Raw genomic sequence first — 19,870 nt, 5'->3', positions numbered from 1 at the left:
AGTCACCTCTCCGCTCATCACCCAGAATCCCCCAGTCCTGTATAATGTCCCAGCAGTCACCTCTCCGATCATCACCCAGAATCCTCCAGTCCTGTATAATGTCCCAGCAGTCACCTCTCCGCTCATCACCCAGAATCCTCCAGTCCTGTATAATGTCCCAGCAGTCACCTCTCCGCTCATCACCCAGAATCCTCCAGTCCTGTATAATGTCCCAGCAGTCACCTCTCCGCTCATCACCCAGAATCCTCCAGTGCTGTATAATGTCCCAGCAGTCACCTCTCCGCTCATCACGCAGAATCCTCCAGTGCTGTATAATCTCCCAGCAGTCACCTCTCCGCTCATCACCCAGAATCCTCCAGTCCTGTATAATGTCCCAGCAGTCACCTCTCCGCTCATCACGCAGAATCCTCCAGTGCTGTATAATGTCCCAGCAGTCACCTCTCCACTCATCACCCAGAATCCTCCAGTCCTGTATAATGTCCCAGCAGTCACCTCTCCGCTCATCACCCAGAATCCTCCAGTGCTGTATAATGTCCCAGCAGTCACCTCTCCGCTCATCACCCAGAATCCTCCAGTGCTGTATAATCTCCCAGCAGTCACCTCTCCGCTCATCACCCAGAATCCTCCAGTCCTGTATAATGTCCCAGCAGTCACCTCTCCGCTCATCACGCAGAATCCTCCAGTGCTGTATAATGTCCCAGCAGTCACCTCTCCACTCATCACCCAGAATCCTCCAGTCCTGTATAATGTCCCAGCAGTCACCTCTCCGCTCATCACCCAGAATCCTCCAGTGCCGTCCTGTATAATGTCCCAGCAGTCACCTCTCCGCTCATCACCCAGAATCCTCCAGTGCTGTATAATCTCCCAGCAGTCACCTCTGCGCTCATCACCCAGAATCCTCCAGTGCCGTCCTGTATAATGTCCCAGCAGTCACCTCTCCGCTCATCACCCAGAATCCTCCAGTCCTGTATAATGTCCCAGCAGTCACCTCTCCGCTCATCACCCAGAATCCTCCAGTGCTGTATAATGTCCCAGCAGTCACCTCTCCGCTCATCACCCAGAATCCTCCAGTCCTGTATAATGTCCCAGCAGTCACCTCTCCGCTCATCACCCAGAATCCTCCAGTGCTGTATAATGTCCCAGCAGTCACCTCTCCGCTCATCACCCAGAATCCTCCAGTGCTGTATAATGTCCCAGCAGTCACCTCTCCGCTCATCACCCAGAATCCTCCAGTGCCGTCCTGTATAATGTCCCAGCAGTCACCTCTCCACTCATCACCCAGAATCCTCCAGTGCGGTATAATGTCCCAGCAGTCACCTCTCCGCTCATCACCCAGAATCCTCCAGTGCCGTCCTGTATAATGTCCCAGCAGTCACCTCTCCACTCATCACCCAGAATCCTCCAGTCCTGTATAATGTCCCAGCAGTCACCTCTCCGCTCATCACCCAGAATCCTCCAGTGCTGTATAATCTCCCAGCAGTCACCTCTCCGCTCATCACCCAGAATCCTCCAGTGCTGTATAATCTCCCAGCAGTCACCTCTCCGCTCATCACCCAGAATCCTCCAGTCCTGTATAATGTCCCAGCAGTCACCTCTCCGCTCATCACCCAGAATCCTCCAGTGCTGTATAATCTCCCAGCAGTCACCTCTCCACTCATCACCCAGAATCCTCCAGTCCTGTATAATGTCCCAGCAGTCACCTCTCCGCTCATCACCCAGAATCCTCCAGTGCTGTATAATCTCCCAGCAGTCACCTCTCCGCTCATCACCCAGAATCCTCCAGTGCTGTATAATGTCCCAGCAGTCACCTCTCCGCTCATCACCCAGAATCCTCCAGTCCTGTATAATGTCCCAGCAGTCACCTCTCCGCTCATCACCCAGAATCCTCCAGTGCTGTATAATGTCCCAGCAGTCACCTCTCCGCTCATCACCCAGAATCCTCCAGTGCTGTATAATGTCCCAGCAGTCACCTCTCCGCTCATCACCCAGAATCCTCCAGTGCTGTATAATGTCCCAGCAGTCACCTCTCCTCTCATCACCCAGAATCCTCCAGTGCTGTATAATGTCCCAGCAGTCACCTCTCCGCTCATCCCCCAGAATCCTCCAGTGCTGTATAATGTCCCAGCAGTCACCTCTCCGCTCATCCCCCAGAATCCTCCAGTGCTGTATAATGTCCCAGCAGTCACCTCTCCGCTTATCACCCAGAATACTCCAGTCCTGTATAATGTCCCAGCAGTCACCTCTCCGCTTATCACCCAGAATACTCCAGTCCTGTATAATGTCCCAGCAGTCACCTCTCCGCTTATCACCCAGAATACTCCAGTCCTGTATAATGTCCCAGCAGTCACCTCTCCGCTCATCACCCAGAATCCTCCAGTGCTGTATAATGTCCCAGCAGTCACCTCTCCGCTCATCACCCAGAATCCTCCAGTGCTGTATAATGTCCCAGCAGTCACCTCTCCTCTCATCACCCAGAATCCTCCAGTGCTGTATAATGTCCCAGCAGTCACCTCTCCGCTCATCCCCCAGAATCCTCCAGTGCTGTATAATGTCCCAGCAGTCACCTCTCCGCTCATCCCCCAGAATCCTCCAGTGCTGTATAATGTCCCAGCAGTCACCTCTCCGCTCATCACCCAGAATACTCCAGTCCTGTATAATGTCCCAGCAGTCACCTCTCCGCTCATCACCCAGAATCCTCCAGTGCTGTATAATGTCCCAGCAGTCACCTCTCCGCTCATCACCCAGAATCCTCCAGTGCTGTATAATCTCCCAGCAGTCACCTCTCCGCTCATCACCCAGAATCCTCCAGTGCTGTATAATGTCCCAGCAGTCACCTCTCCGCTCACCACCCAGAATCCTCCAGTCCTGTATAATGTCCCAGCAGTCACCTCTCCGCTCATCACCCAGAATCCTCCAGTGCTGTATAATGTCCCAGCAGTCACCTCTCCGCTCATCACCCAGAATCCTCCAGTGCTGTATAATGTCCCAGCAGTCACCTCTCCGCTCATCACCCAGAATCCTCCAGTCCTGTATAATGTCCCAGCAGTCACCTCTCCTCTCATCACCCAGAATCCTCCAGTGCTGTATAATGTCCCAGCAGTCACCTCTCCGCTCATCCCCCAGAATCCTCCAGTGCTATATAATGTCCCAGCAGTCACCTCTCCGCTCATCACCCAGAATCCTCCAGTGCTGTATAATGTCCCAGCAGTCACCTCTCCGCTCATCACCCAGAATCCTCCAGTGCTGTATAATGTCCCAGCAGTCACCTCTCCGCTCATCACCCAGAATCCTCCAGTGCTGTATAATGTCCCAGCAGTCACCTCTCCGCTCATCACCCAGAATCCTCCAGTGCTGTATAATGTCCCAGCAGTCACCTCTCCGCTCATCCCCCAGAATCCTCCAGTGCTATATAATGTCCCAGCAGTCACCTCTCCGCTCATCACCCAGAATCCTCCAGTGCTGTATAATGTCCCAGCAGTCACCTCTCCGCTCATCACCCAGAATCCTCCAGTGCTGTATAATGTCCCAGCAGGCACCTCTCCGCTCACCACCCAGAATCCTCCAGTCCTGTATAATGTCCCAGCAGTCACCTCTCCGCTCATCACCCAGAATCCTCCAGTGCTGTATAATGTCCCAGCAGTCACCTCCCCGCTCATCACCCAGAATCCTCCAGTGCTGTATAATGTCCCAGCAGTCACCTCTCCGCTCATCACCCAGAATCCTCCAGTCCTGTATAATGTCCCAGCAGTCACCTCTCCTCTCATCACCCAGAATCCTCCAGTGCCGCCCTGTATAATGTCCCAGCAGTCACCTCTCCGCTCATCACCCAGAATCCTCCAGTGCTATATAATGTCCCAGCAGTCACCTCTCCGCTCATCACCCAGAATCCTCCAGTGCTGTATAATGTCCCAGCAGTCACCTCTCCGCTCATCACCCAGAATCCTCCAGTGCTGTATAATGTCCCAGCAGTCACCTCTCCGCTCATCACCCAGAATCCTCCAGTGCTGTATAATGTCCCAGCAGTCACCTCCCCGCTCATCACCCAGAATCCTCCAGTGCTGTATAATGTCCCAGCAGGCACCTCTCCGCTCACCACCCAGAATCCTCCAGTCCTGTATAATGTCCCAGCAGTCACCTCTCCGCTCATCACCCAGAATCCTCCAGTGCTGTATAATGTCCCAGCAGTCACCTCTCCGCTCATCACCCAGAATCCTCCAGTGCTGTATAATGTCCCAGCAGTCACCTCTCCGCTCATCACCCAGAATCCTCCAGTGCTGTATAATGTCCCAGCAGTCACCTCTCCGCTCATCACCCAGAATCCTCCAGTGCTGTATAATGTCCCAGCAGTCACCTCTCCGCTCATCACCCAGAATCCTCCAGTGCTGTATAATGTCCCAGCAGTCACCTCTCCGCTCATCACCCAGAATCCTCCAGTGCTGTATAATGTCCCAGCAGTCACCTCTCCGCTCATCACCCAGAATCCTCCAGTGCTGTATAATGTCCCAGCAGTCACCTCTCCGCTCATCACCCAGAATCCTCCAGTGCGGTATAATGTCCCAGCAGTCACCTCTCCGCTCATCACCCAGAATCCTCCAGTGCTGTATAATGTCCCAGCAGTCACCTCTCCGCTCATCCCCCAGAATCCTCCAGTGCGGTATAATGTCCCAGCAGTCACCTCTCCGCTCATCCCCCAGAATCCTCCAGTGCTGTATAATGTCCCAGCAGTCACCTCTCCGCTCATCACCCAGAATCCTCCAGTGCTGTATAATGTCCCAGCAGTCACCTCTCCGCTCATCACCCAGAATCCTCCAGTCCTGTATAATGTCCCAGCAGTCACCTCTCCGCTCATCACCCAGAATCCTCCAGTCCTGTATAATGTCCCAGCAGTCACCTCTCTGCTCATCACCCAGAATCCTCCAGTCCTGTATAATGTCCCAGCAGTCACCTCTCCGCTCATCACCCAGAACCCTCCAGTGCTGTATAATGTCCCAGCAGTCACCTCTCCGCTCATCACCCAGAATCCTCCAGTCCTGTATAATGTCCCAGCAGTCACCTCTCCGCTCATCACCCAGAATCCTCCAGTCCTGTATAATGTCCCAGCAGTCACCTCTCCGCTCATCACCCAGAATCCTCCAGTCCTGTATAATGTCCCAGCAGTCACCTCTCCGCTCATCACCCAGAATCCTCCAGTCCTGTATAATGTCCCAGCAGTCTCCTCTCCGCTCATCACCCAGAATCCTCCAGTCCTGTATAATCTCCCAGCAGTCACCTCTCCGCTCATCACCCAGAATCCTCCAGTCCTGTATAATGTCCCAGCAGTCACCTCTCCGCTCATCACGCAGAATCCTCCAGTGCTGTATAATGTCCCAGCAGTCACCTCTCCACTCATCACCCAGAATCCTCCAGTGCTGTATAATGTCCCAGCAGTCACCTCTCCGCTCATCACCCAGAATCCTCCAGTGCTGTATAATCTCCCAGCAGTCACCTCTGCGCTCATCACCCAGAATCCTCCAGTGCTGTATAATGTCCCAGCAGTCACCTCTCCGCTCATCACCCAGAATCCTCCAGTCCTGTATAATGTCCCAGCAGTCACCTCTCCGCTCATCACCCAGAATCCTCCAGTGCTGTATAATGTCCCAGCAGTCACCTCTCCGCTCATCACCCAGAATCCTCCAGTGCCGTCCTGTATAATGTCCCAGCAGTCACCTCTCCACTCATCACCCAGAATCCTCCAGTGCTGTATAATGTCCCAGCAGTCACCTCTCCGCTCATCACCCAGAATCCTCCAGTGCCGTCCTGTATAATGTCCCAGCAGTCACCTCTCCACTCATCACCCAGAATCCTCCAGTCCTGTATAATGTCCCAGCAGTCACCTCTCCGCTCATCACCCAGAATCCTCCAGTCCTGTATAATGTCCCAGCAGTCACCTCTCCGCTCATCACCCAGAATCCTCCAGTGCCGTCCTGTATAATGTCCCAGCAGTCACCTCTCCACTCATCACCCAGAATCCTCCAGTGCTGTATAATGTCCCAGCAGTCACCTCTCCGCTCATCACCCAGAATCCTCCAGTGCCGTCCTGTATAATGTCCCAGCAGTCACCTCTCCACTCATCACCCAGAATCCTCCAGTGCTGTATAATCTCCCAGCAGTCACCTCTCCGCTCATCACCCAGAATCCTCCAGTGCTGTATAATCTCCCAGCAGTGACTTCTCCGCTCATCACCCAGAATCCTCTAGTGCTGAATAATGTCCCAGCAGTCACCTCTCCGCTCATCACCCAGAATCCTCCAGTGCTGTATAATGTCCCAGCAGTCACCTCTCCGCTCATCACCCAGAATCCTCCAGTGCTGTATAATGTCCCAGCAGTCACCTCTCCGCTCATCACCCAGAATCCTCCAGTGCTGTATAATGTCCCAGCAGTCACCTCTCCGCTCATCACCCAGAATCCTCCAGTCCTGTATAATGTCCCAGCAGTCACCTCTCCGCTCATCACCCAGAATCCTCCAGTCCTGTATAATGTCCCAGCAGTCACCTCTCCGCTCATCACCCAGAATCCTCCAGTCCTGTATAATGTCCCAGCAGTCACCTCTCCACTCATCACCCAGAATCCTCCAGTGCTGTATAATGTCCCAGCAGTCACCTCTCCGCTCATCACCCAGAATCCTCCAGTGCTGTATAATGTCCCAGCAGTCACCTCTCCGCTCATCACCCAGAATCCTCCAGTGCTGTATAATGTCCCAGCAGTCACCTCTCTGCTCATCACCCAGAATCCTCCAGTGCTGTATAATGTCCCAGCAGTCACCTCTCCGCTCATCACCCAGAATCCTCCAGTCCTGTATAATGTCCCAGCAATCACCTCTCCGCTCATCACCCAGAATCCTCCAGTGCTGTATAATGTCCCAGCAGTCACCTCTCCTCTCATCACCCAGAATCCTCCAGTGCTGTATAATGTCCCAGCAGTCACCTCTCCGCTCATCACCCAGAATCCTCCAGTGCTGTATAATGTCCCAGCAGTCACCTCTCCGCTCATCACCCAGAATCCTCCAGTCCTGTATAATGTCCCAGCAGTCACCTCTCCGCTCATCACCCAGAATCCTCCAGTGCTGTATAATGTCCCAGCAGTCACCTCTCCGCTCATCACCCAGAATCCTCCAGTGCTGTATAATGTCCCAGCAGTCACCTCTCCGCTCATCACCCAGAATCCTCCAGTCCTGTATAATGTCCCAGCAGTCACCTCTCCGCTCATCACCCAGAATCCTCCAGTGCTGTATAATGTCCCAGCAGTCACCTCTCCGCTCATCACCCAGAATCCTCCAGTGCTGTATAATGTCCCAGCAGTCACCTCTCCGCTCATCACCCAGAATCCTCCAGTGCTGTATAATCTCCCAGCAGTCACCTTTCCGGTCATCACCCAGAATCCTCCAGTGCTGTATAATGTCCCAGCAGTCACCTCTCCTCTCATCACCCAGAATCCTCCAGTCCTGTATAATGTCCCAGCAGTCACCTCTCCGCTCATCACCCAGAATCCTCCAGTCCTGTATAATGTCCCAGCAGTCACCTCTCCGCTCATCACCCAGAATCCTCCAGTGCTGTATAATGTCCCAGCAGTCACCTCTCCGCTCATCACCCAGAATCCTCCAGTCCTGTATAATGTCCCAGCAGTCACCTCTCCGCTCATCACCCAGAATCCTCCAGTCCTGTATAATGTCCCAGCAGTCACCTCTCCGCTCATCACCCAGAATCCTCCAGTCCTGTATAATGTCCCAGCAGTCACCTATCCGCTCATCACCCAGAATCCTCCAGTGCCGTCCTGTATAATGTCCCAGCAGTCACCTCTCCGCTCATCACCCAGAATCCTTCAGTCCTGTATAATGTCCCAGCAGTCACCGCTCCGCTCATCACCCAGAATCCTCCAGTGCTGTATAATGTCCCAGCAGTCACCTCTCCGCTCATCACCCAGAATCCTCCAGTGCTGTATAATGTCCCAGCAGTCTCCTCTCCGCTCATCACCCAGAATCCTCCAGTGCCGTCCTGTATAATGTCCCAGCAGTCACCTCTCCGCTCATCACCCAGAATCCTTCAGTCCTGTATAATGTCCCAGCAGTCACCGCTCCGCTCATCACCCAGAATCCTCCAGTGCTGTATAATGTCCCAGCAGTCACCTCTCCGCTCATCACCCAGAATCCTCCAGTCCTGTATAATGTCCCAGCAGTCTCCTCTCCGCTCATCACCCAGAATCCTCCAGTGCTGTATAATGTCCCAGCAGTCACCTCTCCGCTCATCACCCAGAATCCTCCAGTGCTGTATAATGTCCCAGCAGTCACCTCTCCGCTCATCACCCAGAATCCTCCAGTGCTGTATAATGTCCCAGCAGTCACCTCTCCGCTCATCACCCAGAATCCTCCTGTGCTGTATAATGTCCCAGCAGTCACCTCTCCGCTCATCACCCAGAATCCTCCAGTGCCGTATAATCTCCCAGCACTCACCTCTCCGCTCATCACCCAGAATCCTCCAGTGCTGTATAATGTCCCAGCAGTCACCTCTCCGCTCATCACCCAGAATCCTCCAGTGCCGTCCTGTATAATGTCCCAGCAGTCACCTCTCCGCTCATCACCCAGAATCCTCCAGTCCTGTATAATGTCCCAGCAGTCACCTCTCCGCTCATCACCCAGAATCCTCCAGTCCTGTATAATCTCCCAGCAGTCACCTCTCCGCTCATCACCCAGAATCCTCCAGTGCTGTATAATGTCCCAGCAGTCACCTCTCCGCTCATCACCCAGAATCCTCCAGTGCTGTATAATGTCCCAGAAGTCACCTCTTCGCTCATCACCCAGAATCCTCCAGTCCTGTATAATGTCCCAGCAGTCACCTCTCCGCTCATCACCCAGAATCCTCCAGTCCTGTATAATGTCCCTGCAGTCACCTCTCCGCTCATCACCCAGAATCCTCCAGTGCTGTATAATGTCCCAGCAGTCACCTCCCCGCTCATCACCCAGAATCCTACAGTCCTGTATAATGTCCCAGCAGTCACCTCTCCCCTCATCACCCAGAATCCTCCAGTGCTGTATAATCTCCCAGCAGTCACCTCTCCGCTCATCACCCAGAATCCTCCAGTGCTGTATAATGTCCCAGCAGTCACCTCTCCCCTCATCACCCAGAATCCTCCAGTGCTGTATAATGTCCCAGCAGTCACCTCTCCGCTCATCACCCAGAATCCTCCAGTGCTGTATAATGTCCCAGCAGTCACCTCTCCGCTCATCACCCAGAATCCTCCAGTGCTGTATAATGTCCCAGCAGTCACCTCTCCGCTCATCACCCAGAATCCTCCAGTCCTGTATAATGTCCCAGCAGTCACCTCTCCACTCATCACCCAGAATCCTCCAGTCCTGTATAATCTCCCAGCAGTCACCTCTCCGCTCATCACCCAGAATCCTCCAGTGCTGTATAATGTCCCAGCAGTCACCTCTCCACTCATCACCCAGAATCCTCCAGTCCTGTATAATCTCCCAGCAGTCACCTCTCCGCTCATCACCCAGAATCCTCCAGTCCTGTATAATGTCCCAGCAGTCACCTCTCCGCTCATCACCCAGAATCCTCCAGTCCTGTATAATCTCCCAGCAGTCACCTCTCCACTCATCACCCAGAATCCTCCAGTCCTGTATAATGTCCCAGCAGTCACCTCTCCGCTCATCACCCAGAATCCTCCAGTCCTGTATAATGTCCCAGCAGTCTCCTCTCCGCTCATCACCCAGAATCCTCCAGTCCTGTATAATCTCCCAGCAGTCACCTCTCCGCTCATCACCCAGAATCCTCCAGTCCTGTATAATCTCCCAGCAGTCACCTCTCCGCTCATCACCCAGAATCCTCCAGTCCTGTATAATGTCCCAGCAGTCACCTCTCCGCTCATCACCCAGAATCCTCCAGTGCTGTATAATGTCCCAGCAGTCACCTCTCCGCTCATCGCCCAGAATCCTCCAGTGCTGTATAATGTCCCAGCAGTCACCTCTCCGCTCATCACCCAGAATCCTCCAGTGCTGTATAATGTCCCAGCAGTCACCTCTCCGCTCATCACCCAGAATCCTCCAGTGCTGTATAATGTCCCAGCAGTCACCTCTCCGCTCATCGCCCAGAATCCTCCAGTGCTGTATAATGTCCCAGCAGTCACCTCTCCGCTCATCACCCAGAATCCTCCAGTGCTGTATAATGTCCCAGCAGACACCTCTCCGCTCATCACCCAGAATCCTCCAGTCCTGTATAATGTCCCAGCAGTCACCTCTCCGCTCATCACCCAGAATCCTCCAGTCCTGTATAATGTCCCAGCAGTCACCTCTCCGCTCATCACCCAGAATCCTCCAGTCTTGTATAATGTCCCAGCAGTCACCTCTCCGCTCATCACCCAGAATCCTCCACTGCTGTATAATGTCCCAGCAGTCACCTCTCCGCTCATCACCCAGAATCCTCCAGTGCTGTATAATGTCCCAGCAGTCACCTCTCCGCTCATCACCCAGAAGCCTCCAGTCCTGTATAATGTCCCAGCAGTCACCTCTCCGCTCATCACCCAGAATCCTCCAGTCCTGTATAATGTCCCAGCAGTCACCTCTCCGCTCATCACCCAGAATCCTCCAGTCCTGTATAATGTCCCAGCAGTCACCTCTCCGCTCATCACCCAGAATCCTCCAGTGCTGTATAATCTCCCAGCAGTCCCCTCTCCGCTCATCACCCAGAATCCTCCAGTCCTGTATAATGTCCCAGCAGTCACCTCTCCGCTCATCACCCAGAATCCTCCAGTCCTGTATAATGTCCCAGCAGTCACCTCTCCGCTCATCACCCAGAATCCTCCAGTGCCGTATAATGTCCCAGCAGTCACCTCTCCGCTCATCACCCAGAATCCTCCAGTGCCGTATAATCTCCCAGCAGTCACCTCTCCGCTCATCACCCAGAATCCTCCAGTCCTGTATAATGTCCCCGCAGTCACCTCTCCGCTCATCACCCAGAATCCTCCAGTCCTGTATAATGTCCCAGCAGTCACCTCTCCGCTCATCACCCAGAATCCTCCAGTGCTGTATAATGTCCCAGCAGTCACCTCTCCGCTCATCACCCAGAATCCTCCAGTGCTGTATAATGTCCCAGCAGTCACCTCTCCGCTCATCACCCAGAATCCTCCAGTGCTGTATAATGTCCCAGCAGTCACCTCTCCGCTCATCACCCAGAATCCTCCAGTCCTGTATAATGTCCCAGCAGTCACCTCTCCGCTCATCACCCAGAATCCTCCAGTCCTGTATAATGTCCCAGCAGTCACCTCTCCGCTCATCACCCAGAATCCTCCAGTCCTGTATAATGTCCCAGCAGTCACCTCTCCGCTCATCACCCAGAATCCTCCAGTGCTGTATAATGTCCCAGCAGTCACCTCTCCGCTCATCACCCAGAATCCTCCAGTCCTGTATAATGTCCCAGCAGTCACCTCTCCGCTCATCACCCAGAATCCTCCAGTCCTGTATAATGTCCCAGCAGTCACCTCTCCGCTCATCACCCAGAATCCTCCAGTGCCGTCCTGTATAATGTCCCAGCAGTCACCTCTCCGCTCATCACCCAGAATCCTCCAGTGCTGTATAATGTCCCAGCAGTCACCTCTCCGCTCATCACCCAGAATCCTCCAGTCCTGTATAATGTCCCAGCAGTCACCTCTCCGCTCATCACCCAGAATCCTCCAGTGCTGTATAATGTCCCAGCAGTCACCTCTCCGCTCATCACCCAGAATCCCTCAGTGCTGTATAATGTCCCAGCAGTCACCTCTCCGCCCATCACCCAGAATCCTCCAGTGCTGTATAATGTCCCAGCAGTCACCTCTCCGCTCATCACCCAGAATCCTCCAGTCCTGTATAATGTCCCAGCAGTCACCTCTCCGCTCATCACCGAGAATCCTCCAGAGCTGTATAATGTCCCAGCAGTCACCTCTCCGCTCATCACCCAGAATCCTCCAGTGCTGTATAATCTCCCAGCAGTCACCTCTCCGCTCATCACCCAGAATCCTCCAGTGCTGTATAATCTCCCAGCAGTCACCTCTCCGCTCATCACCCAGAATCCTCCAGTCCTGTATAATGTCCCAGCAGTCACCTCTCCGCTTATCACCCAGAATCCTCCAGTGCTGTATAATGTCCCAGCAGTCACCTCTCCGCTCATCACCCAGAATCCTCCAGTGCTGTATAATGTCCCAGCAGTCACCTCTCCGCTCATCACCCAGAATCCTCCAGTGCTGTATAATCTCCCAGCAGTCACCTCTCCGCTCATCACCCAGAATCCTCCAGTGCTGTATAATGTCCCAGCAGTCACCTCTCCGCTCATCACCCAGAATCCTCCAGTCCTGTATAATCTCCCAGCAGTCACCTCTCCACTCATCACCCAGAATCCTCCAGTCCTGTATAATGTCCCAGCAGTCACCTCTCCGCTCATCACCCAGAATCCTCCAGTCCTGTATAATGTCCCAGCAGTCACCTCTCCGCTCATCACCCAGAATCCTCCAGTCCTGTATAATGTCCCAGCAGTCACCTCTCCGCTCATCACCCAGAATCCTCCAGTCCTGTATAATGTCCCAGCAGTCACCTCTCTGCTCATCACCGAGAATCCTCCAGTGCTGTATAATGTCCCAGCATTTATCTCTCCGCTCATCACCCAGAAGCCTCCAGTCCTGTATAATGTCCCAGCAGTCACCTCTCCGCTCATCACCCAGAATCCTCCAGTCCTGTATAATGTCCCAGCAGTCACCTCTCCGCTCATCACCCAGAATCCTCCAGTCCTGTATAATGTCCCAGCAGTCACCTCTCCGCTCATCACCCAGAATCCTCCAGTGCTGTATAATCTCCCAGCAGTCACCTCTCCGCTCATCACCCAGAATCCTCCAGTCCTGTATAATGTCCCAGCAGTCACCTCTCCGCTCATCACCCAGAATCCTCCAGTCCTGTATAATGTCCCAGCAGTCACCTCTCCGCTCATCACCCAGAATCCTCCAGTGCCGTATAATGTCCCAGCAGTCACCTCTCCGCTCATCACCCAGAATCCTCCAGTGCCGTATAATCTCCCAGCAGTCACCTCTCCGCTCATCACCCAGAATCCTCCAGTCCTGTATAATGTCCCCGCAGTCACCTCTCCGCTCATCACCCAGAATCCTCCAGTCCTGTATAATGTCCCAGCAGTCACCTCTCCGCTCATCACCCAGAATCCTCCAGTGCTGTATAATGTCCCAGCAGTCACCTCTCCGCTCATCACCCAGAATCCTCCAGTGCTGTATAATGTCCCAGCAGTCACCTCTCCGCTCATCACCCAGAATCCTCCAGTGCTGTATAATGTCCCAGCAGTCACCTCTCCGCTCATCACCCAGAATCCTCCAGTCCTGTATAATGTCCCAGCAGTCACCTCTCCGCTCATCACCCAGAATCCTCCAGTCCTGTATAATGTCCCAGCAGTCACCTCTCCGCTCATCACCCAGAATCCTCCAGTCCTGTATAATGTCCCAGCAGTCACCTCTCCGCTCATCACCCAGAATCCTCCAGTCCTGTATAATGTCCCAGCAGTCACCTCTCCGCTCATCACCCAGAATCCTCCAGTGCTGTATAATCTCCCAGCAGTCACCTCTCCGCTCATCACCCAGAATCCTCCAGTGCTGTATAATCTCCCAGCAGTCACCTCTCCGCTCATCACCCAGAATCCTCCAGTGCTGTATAATGTCCCAGCAGTCACCTCTCCGCTCATCACCCAGAATCCTCCAGTCCTGTATAATGTCCCAGCAGTCACCTCTCCGCTCATCACCCAGAATCCTCCAGTCCTGTATAATGTCCCAGCAGTCACCTCTCCGCTCATCACCCAGAATCCTCCAGTGCCGTCCTGTATAATGTCCCAGCAGTCACCTCTCCGCTCATCACCCAGAATCCTCCAGTGCTGTATAATGTCCCAGCAGTCACCTCTCCGCTCATCACCCAGAATCCTCCAGTCCTGTATAATGTCCCAGCAGTCACCTCTCCGCTCATCACCCAGAATCCTCCAGTGCTGTATAATGTCCCAGCAGTCACCTCTCCGCTCATCACCCAGAATCCTCCAGTCCTATATAATGTCCCAGCAGTCACCTCTCCGCTCATCACCCAGAATCCCTCAGTGCTGTATAATGTCCCAGCAGTCACCTCTCCGCCCATCACCCAGAATCCTCCAGTGCTGTATAATGTCCCAGCAGTCACCTCTCCGCTCATCACCCAGAATCCTCCAGTCCTGTATAATGTCCCAGCAGTCACCTCTCCGCTCATCACCGAGAATCCTCCAGAGCTGTATAATGTCCCAGCAGTCACCTCTCCGCTCATCACCCAGAATCCTCCAGTGCTGTATAATCTCCCAGCAGTCACCTCTCCGCTCATCACCCAGAATCCTCCAGTCCTGTATAATGTCCCAGCAGTCACCTCTCCGCTTATCACCCAGAATCCTCCAGTGCTGTATAATGTCCCAGCAGTCACCTCTCCGCTCATCACCGAGAATCCTCCAGTGCTGTATAATCTCCCAGCAGTCACCTCTCCGCTCATCACCCAGAATCCTCCAGTGCTGTATAATGTCCCAGCAGTCACCTCTCCGCTCATCACCCAGAATCCTCCAGTCCTGTATAATCTCCCAGCAGTCACCTCTCCACTCATCACCCAGAATCCTCCAGTCCTGTATAATGTCCCAGCAGTCACCTCTCCGCTCATCACCCAGAATCCTCCAGTCCTGTATAATGTCCCAGCAGTCACCTCTCCGCTCATCACCCAGAATCCTCCAGTGCTGTATAATGTCCCAGCAGTCACCTCTCCGCTCATCACCCAGAATCCTCCAGTGCTGTATAATCTCCCAGCAGTCACCTCTCCGCTCATCACCCAGAATCCTCCAGTCCTGTATAATGTCCCAGCAGTCACCTCTCCGCTCATCACCCAGAATCCTCCAGTGCTGTATAATGTCCCAGCAGTCACCTCTCCGCTCATCACCCAGAATCCTCCAGTCCTGTATAATCTCCCAGCAGTCACCTCTCCGCTCATCACCCAGAATCCTCCAGTCCTGTATAATCTCCCAGCAGTCACCTCTCCGCTCATCACCCAGAATCCTCCAGTCCTGTATAATCTCCCAGCAGTCACCACTCCGCTCATCACCCAGAATCCTCCAGTGCTGTATAATGTCCCAGCAGTCACCTCTCCGCTCATCACCCAGAATCCTCCAGTCCTGTATAATCTCCCAGCAGTCACCTCTCCGCTCATCACCCAGAATCCTCCAGTCCTGTATAATCTCCCAGCAGTCACCACTCCGCTCATCACCCAGAATCCTCCAGTGCTGTATAATGTCCCAGCAGTCACCTCTCCGCTCATCACCCAGAATCCTCCAGTGCTGTATAATGTCCCAGCAGTCACCTCTCCGCTCATCACCCAGAATCCTCCAGTGCTGTATAATGTCCCAGCAGTCACCTCTCCACTCATCACCCAGAATCCTCCAGTGCTGTATAATGTCCCAGCAGTCACCTCTCCGCTCATCACCCAGAATCCTCCAGTCCTGTATAATGTCTCAGCAGTCACCTCTCCGCTCATCACCCAGAATCCTCCAGTGCTGTATAATCTCCCAGCAGTCACCTCTCCGCTTATCACCCAGAATCCTCCAGTCCTGTATAATCTCCCAGCAGTCACCTCTCCGCTCAGCAGCTCAATCATCTTGTTGCTGAGCTCCAGGATCTTCTTGTTCCTCTCATGTAGCAGGGAGTGCGGGGGAGGCTCTGTGATGGGGCCCGGGCTCCGCCCTCCTGACTCCTGGAGATGGATGATGGGAGTCACACCGTCCCCCGGTGTCTTCCTCACTATTGTGTAATCCTGTGTATGGAGAGAGACACTTAGGGAGAAGATTCCTTCCTGACTCCAGATCTGACAATCAGTAGAAATCCCGGGATCAATAACCGTCTCCAGTAATCTGGGGCCATAACCGGGAATATTATTCCCCTCCGGACAGACATCCCGGCCCCTCTACAGCTCTTATAGGGAATCCCCATGACAACTCCTCCGGGCAGAGAGCTCCACACAATCACTGCTCTTACAGTAAAGAATCCTTCTCTCTATTCTGGATGTCGGACTTGTCACAGAACACAATAAAGCTGATAGAAATGTAGAGGAGTTACCTCTCCGCTCAGCAGGGAGATGATCTCCAGGGCGAAGTGGAATAATCTTCTGGTGGTCTCATCCCTGTCCTCGTCCATCCTCGGGGTCATTCAGGAGGAGGAGGGATGAGCACTGGATCAGCTGGAGGGATCTCGTCCTGCCGGCGTCTTCATGATGAAGGAGAAGATGGAAATCACTGGGGATGACAGAACGACAATCACTAAATTCTGCCAAATATCAACATTTATCAGGAGGAATCTGGAGGAAAAGCCACAAAACTCCACCGCGGCCTCCTCCGCCGATCTGACCGCTCATTATCAGCCTCGTAGGAGGAGGACGGTCACCGTGGTAACTACAGCACCAGGAGAGAACGGTCACCGTGGTAACTACAGCACCAGTGAGGAGATGGTCACCGTGGTAAGTACACCGCCAGCAGAGGATGGTCACCGTGGTAACTACACCTCCAGCAGAGGATGGTCACCGTGGTAACTACAGCACCAGTGAGGACGGTCACCGTGGTAACTACACCGCCAGCAGAGGACGGTCACCGTGGTAACTACACAGCCAGCAGAGGACGGTCAGTATGATAAGTACACCACCAAAGGGGGTCGGTGACCGTGGTAACTACACCTCCAGCGGGGGCCGTGAGATGAGGAGCAGACGCTGCACACCCCCCATACAATGCTGCCCGTCCCCAACACTGAGGAGCCGCAGTCACAGGGAGCAGGAGCCTCCACAGGAACAGCTCTGATCTCACCCCACACTCTCCTCTCACAGATTTACCACAAACCCTCCTGTAATCTCACCGGAATGGCGGGAAATCTGCTGCTGGCTGACACCAGAGAACACGAGCTGCACACAACCAGGACGGAGCTGCTGCACTGAGAGCGGAAGGACCTGTGGTGACGTCACCGTCATGTGATCAGGGGGCGGGGCTCAGGAGAGAGGAGGTGAAGGACCTGTGGTGACGTCACCGTCATGTGACCAGGGGGCGGGGCTCAGGAGAGAGGAGGTGAAGGACCTGTGGTGACGTCACCGTCATGTGACCAGGGGGCGGGGCTCAGGATTTACAGTAGAATCTTTGGTTTTTCTATTATTATTGTGATATAAATTCTCCTGGTCAGGGCCGGCTCCAGGTTTTTGAGGGCCCCGGGCAAAAGAGTCTCAGTGGGCCCCCCCTTTAACACATACCAAGATTCATGATCGCATATAAACACAGCCATGTAGTATATAACACAGCCCACGTAGTATTTAACACAGCCATGTAGTATATAACAGCCCACGTAGCATATAACACAGCCACATAGTACATAGCACAGCCCACGTATGATATAACAGCCCATATAGTATATAGCACAGCCACATAGTATATAACACGGCCCATGTAGTTTATAGAACAGCCATGTAGTATACAGCACAGCCCACATAGTAGTATACAGCACTGCCCACACAGTAGTATACAGCACAGCCCACACAGTAGTATATAGCACAGCCCACACAGTAGTAATAGCACAGCCCACACAGGAGTAGTATATAGCACAGCCCACACAATAGTATATAGCACAGCCCACACAGTAGTATATAGCACAGCCCACACAGTAGTATACAGCACTGCCCACATAGTAGTATACAGCACTGCCCACATAGTAGTATATAGAACAGCCACACAGTAGTATACAGCACTGCCCACATAGTAGTATACAGCACTGCCCACGTAGTATATAGCAGCCCACGTAGTATATAGCACTGCCAACGTAGTATATAACACTGCCCACGTAGTATATAACACAGCCCACGTAGTATATAGCAGCCCACGTAGTATATAGCAGCCCAGCCCACGTAGTATATAGCAGCCTGGCCCACGTAGTATATAGCAGCCCATGTAGTATATAATAATAATAATAATCTTTATTTTTATATAGCGCTAACATATTCCGCAGCGCTTTACACACATTATCATTGCTGTCCCCATTGGGGCTCACAATCTAAATTCCCTGTCAGTATGTCTTTGGAATGTGGGAGGAAACCGGAGTGCCCGGAGGAAACCCACGCAAACACGGAGAGAACATACAAACTCTTTGCAGATGTTGTCCTTAGTGGGGCTTGAACCCAGGACTCCAGCGCTGCAAGGCTGCTGTGCTAACCACTGCGCCACCGTGCTGCCCTATAGCAGCCCACATAGTATATAGCAGCCCACGTAGTATATAGCAGCCCACGTAGTATATAGCAGCCCAGCCCACGTAGTATATAGCAGCCCATGTAGTATATAGCAGCCAACGTAGTATATAGCAGCCCACGTAGCATATAGCAGCCCATGTAGTATATAGCACAGCCCACGTAGTATATAGCAGCCCAGCCCACGTAGTATATAGCAGCCCAAGTAGTATATAGCAGCCAACGTAGTATATAGTAGCCCACATAGCATATAGCAGCCCACGTAGTATATAGCAGCCCAGCCCACATAGTATATAGCAGCCCATGTAGTATATAGCAGCCAACGTAGTATATAGCAGCCCACCTAGCATATAGCAGCCCATGTAGTATGTAGCACAGCCCACGTAGTATATATCACAGCCCACGTAGTATATAGCAGCCCAGCCCTTGTAGTATATAGCAGCGCAGCCCATGTAGTATATAGCACACAGCCCACTTAGTATATAGCAGCCCACGTAGTATATAGCAGCCCAGCCCACGTAGTATATATCAGCCCAGCCCATGTAGTATATAGCAGCCCACGTAGTATATAGCAGCACACGTAGTATATAGCAGCCCAGCCCACGTAGTATATAGCAGCCCATGGAGTATATAGCAGCCCACGTAGTATACAGCAGCCCAGCCCACGTAGTATATAGCAGCCCACGTAGTATATAGCAGCCCACATAGTATATAGCAGCACAGCCCACATAGTATATAGCAGCGCAGCCCATGTAGTATATAGCAGCCCATGTAGTATATAGCAGCCCAGCCCACGTAGTATATAGCAGCCCAGCCCACGTAGTATATAGCAGCCCAGCTGCCCATGTAGTTTATAGCAGCGCCACTCACTCAGGCACTGGTAGGAGCTCCTCCGGAGTCTGCCTCATAAGTTCAGCAGCACTGCAGCCAGCCAGGGGCGGAGATCAGAGCAAGAGAACGTGCTCTCTCTGCCCACAAACAATGTCACACTGGCTGCCTTCTCTTAACCCCTATGTGTGCCTGCCTGGCTGCACTGACTGAGTGAGAAGATGCTTGTGTCAGAGCTGGCACATAGGGGTTAAGAGAACGCAGCCAGCAGTGACTTTGTGGGCGGAGAGAGCATGTTCTCCTGCTCTGCTCTCCCAGCTGTATCTATGACAGCATGAGTGGGCCCCCCTCTCTCTCTAGGGCCCCGGCATTTGCCCAGGTGCGCCGGGTGCTGACGCCGGCCCTGCTCCTGGTGACAGACGACTCCTGATATCAGTGCAAAATAAAATGGGAAACAAAACCCCACAATGAATAAAGAATGTACACAATGAATAAAATCCCATCGTGTCCTTTCTTTTATTTGAGCCTCCCGGCTTCTCATTACACTTTCTACATCTCCCTCTATTCTTGATTTGAATATTCTCTCTATATTTATAACGATTCCAGCTTTCCACGATAACAATCTAAAAAATGCTCTGAACCTTGTGATGTTTCTATCAGAGCCGCATTCTCTCTACATCATGAATATGTTCTGCTTTGATACAATTCTGTACCCGTCAGGTA

General features: G+C 53.0%; 1 long non-coding RNA gene and 1 pseudogene across 1 annotated transcript; both read right to left on the bottom strand.

Moving 5' to 3' along the window:
* Nucleotides 1–19,870, bottom strand: part of LOC138658406 (zinc finger protein 585A-like) — a 108,819-nt pseudogene that overhangs the window by 35,908 nt on the left and 53,041 nt on the right.
* On the bottom strand, nucleotides 15,664–17,041 carry LOC138657483 (uncharacterized). Its single transcript, XR_011317055.1, has 3 exons — nucleotides 16,951–17,041; nucleotides 16,165–16,311; nucleotides 15,664–15,862 (listed from the first exon to the last, which is right to left on the bottom strand). It is a non-coding gene; the product is annotated as an uncharacterized lncRNA (long non-coding RNA).

Source organism: Ranitomeya imitator, chromosome 1, assembly GCF_032444005.1.
Source record: "Ranitomeya imitator isolate aRanImi1 chromosome 1, aRanImi1.pri, whole genome shotgun sequence".
In the NCBI taxonomy this organism is placed as follows: domain Eukaryota; kingdom Metazoa; phylum Chordata; class Amphibia; order Anura; family Dendrobatidae; genus Ranitomeya; species Ranitomeya imitator.
This window is presented reverse-complemented; position numbering and strand designations above follow the sequence as displayed.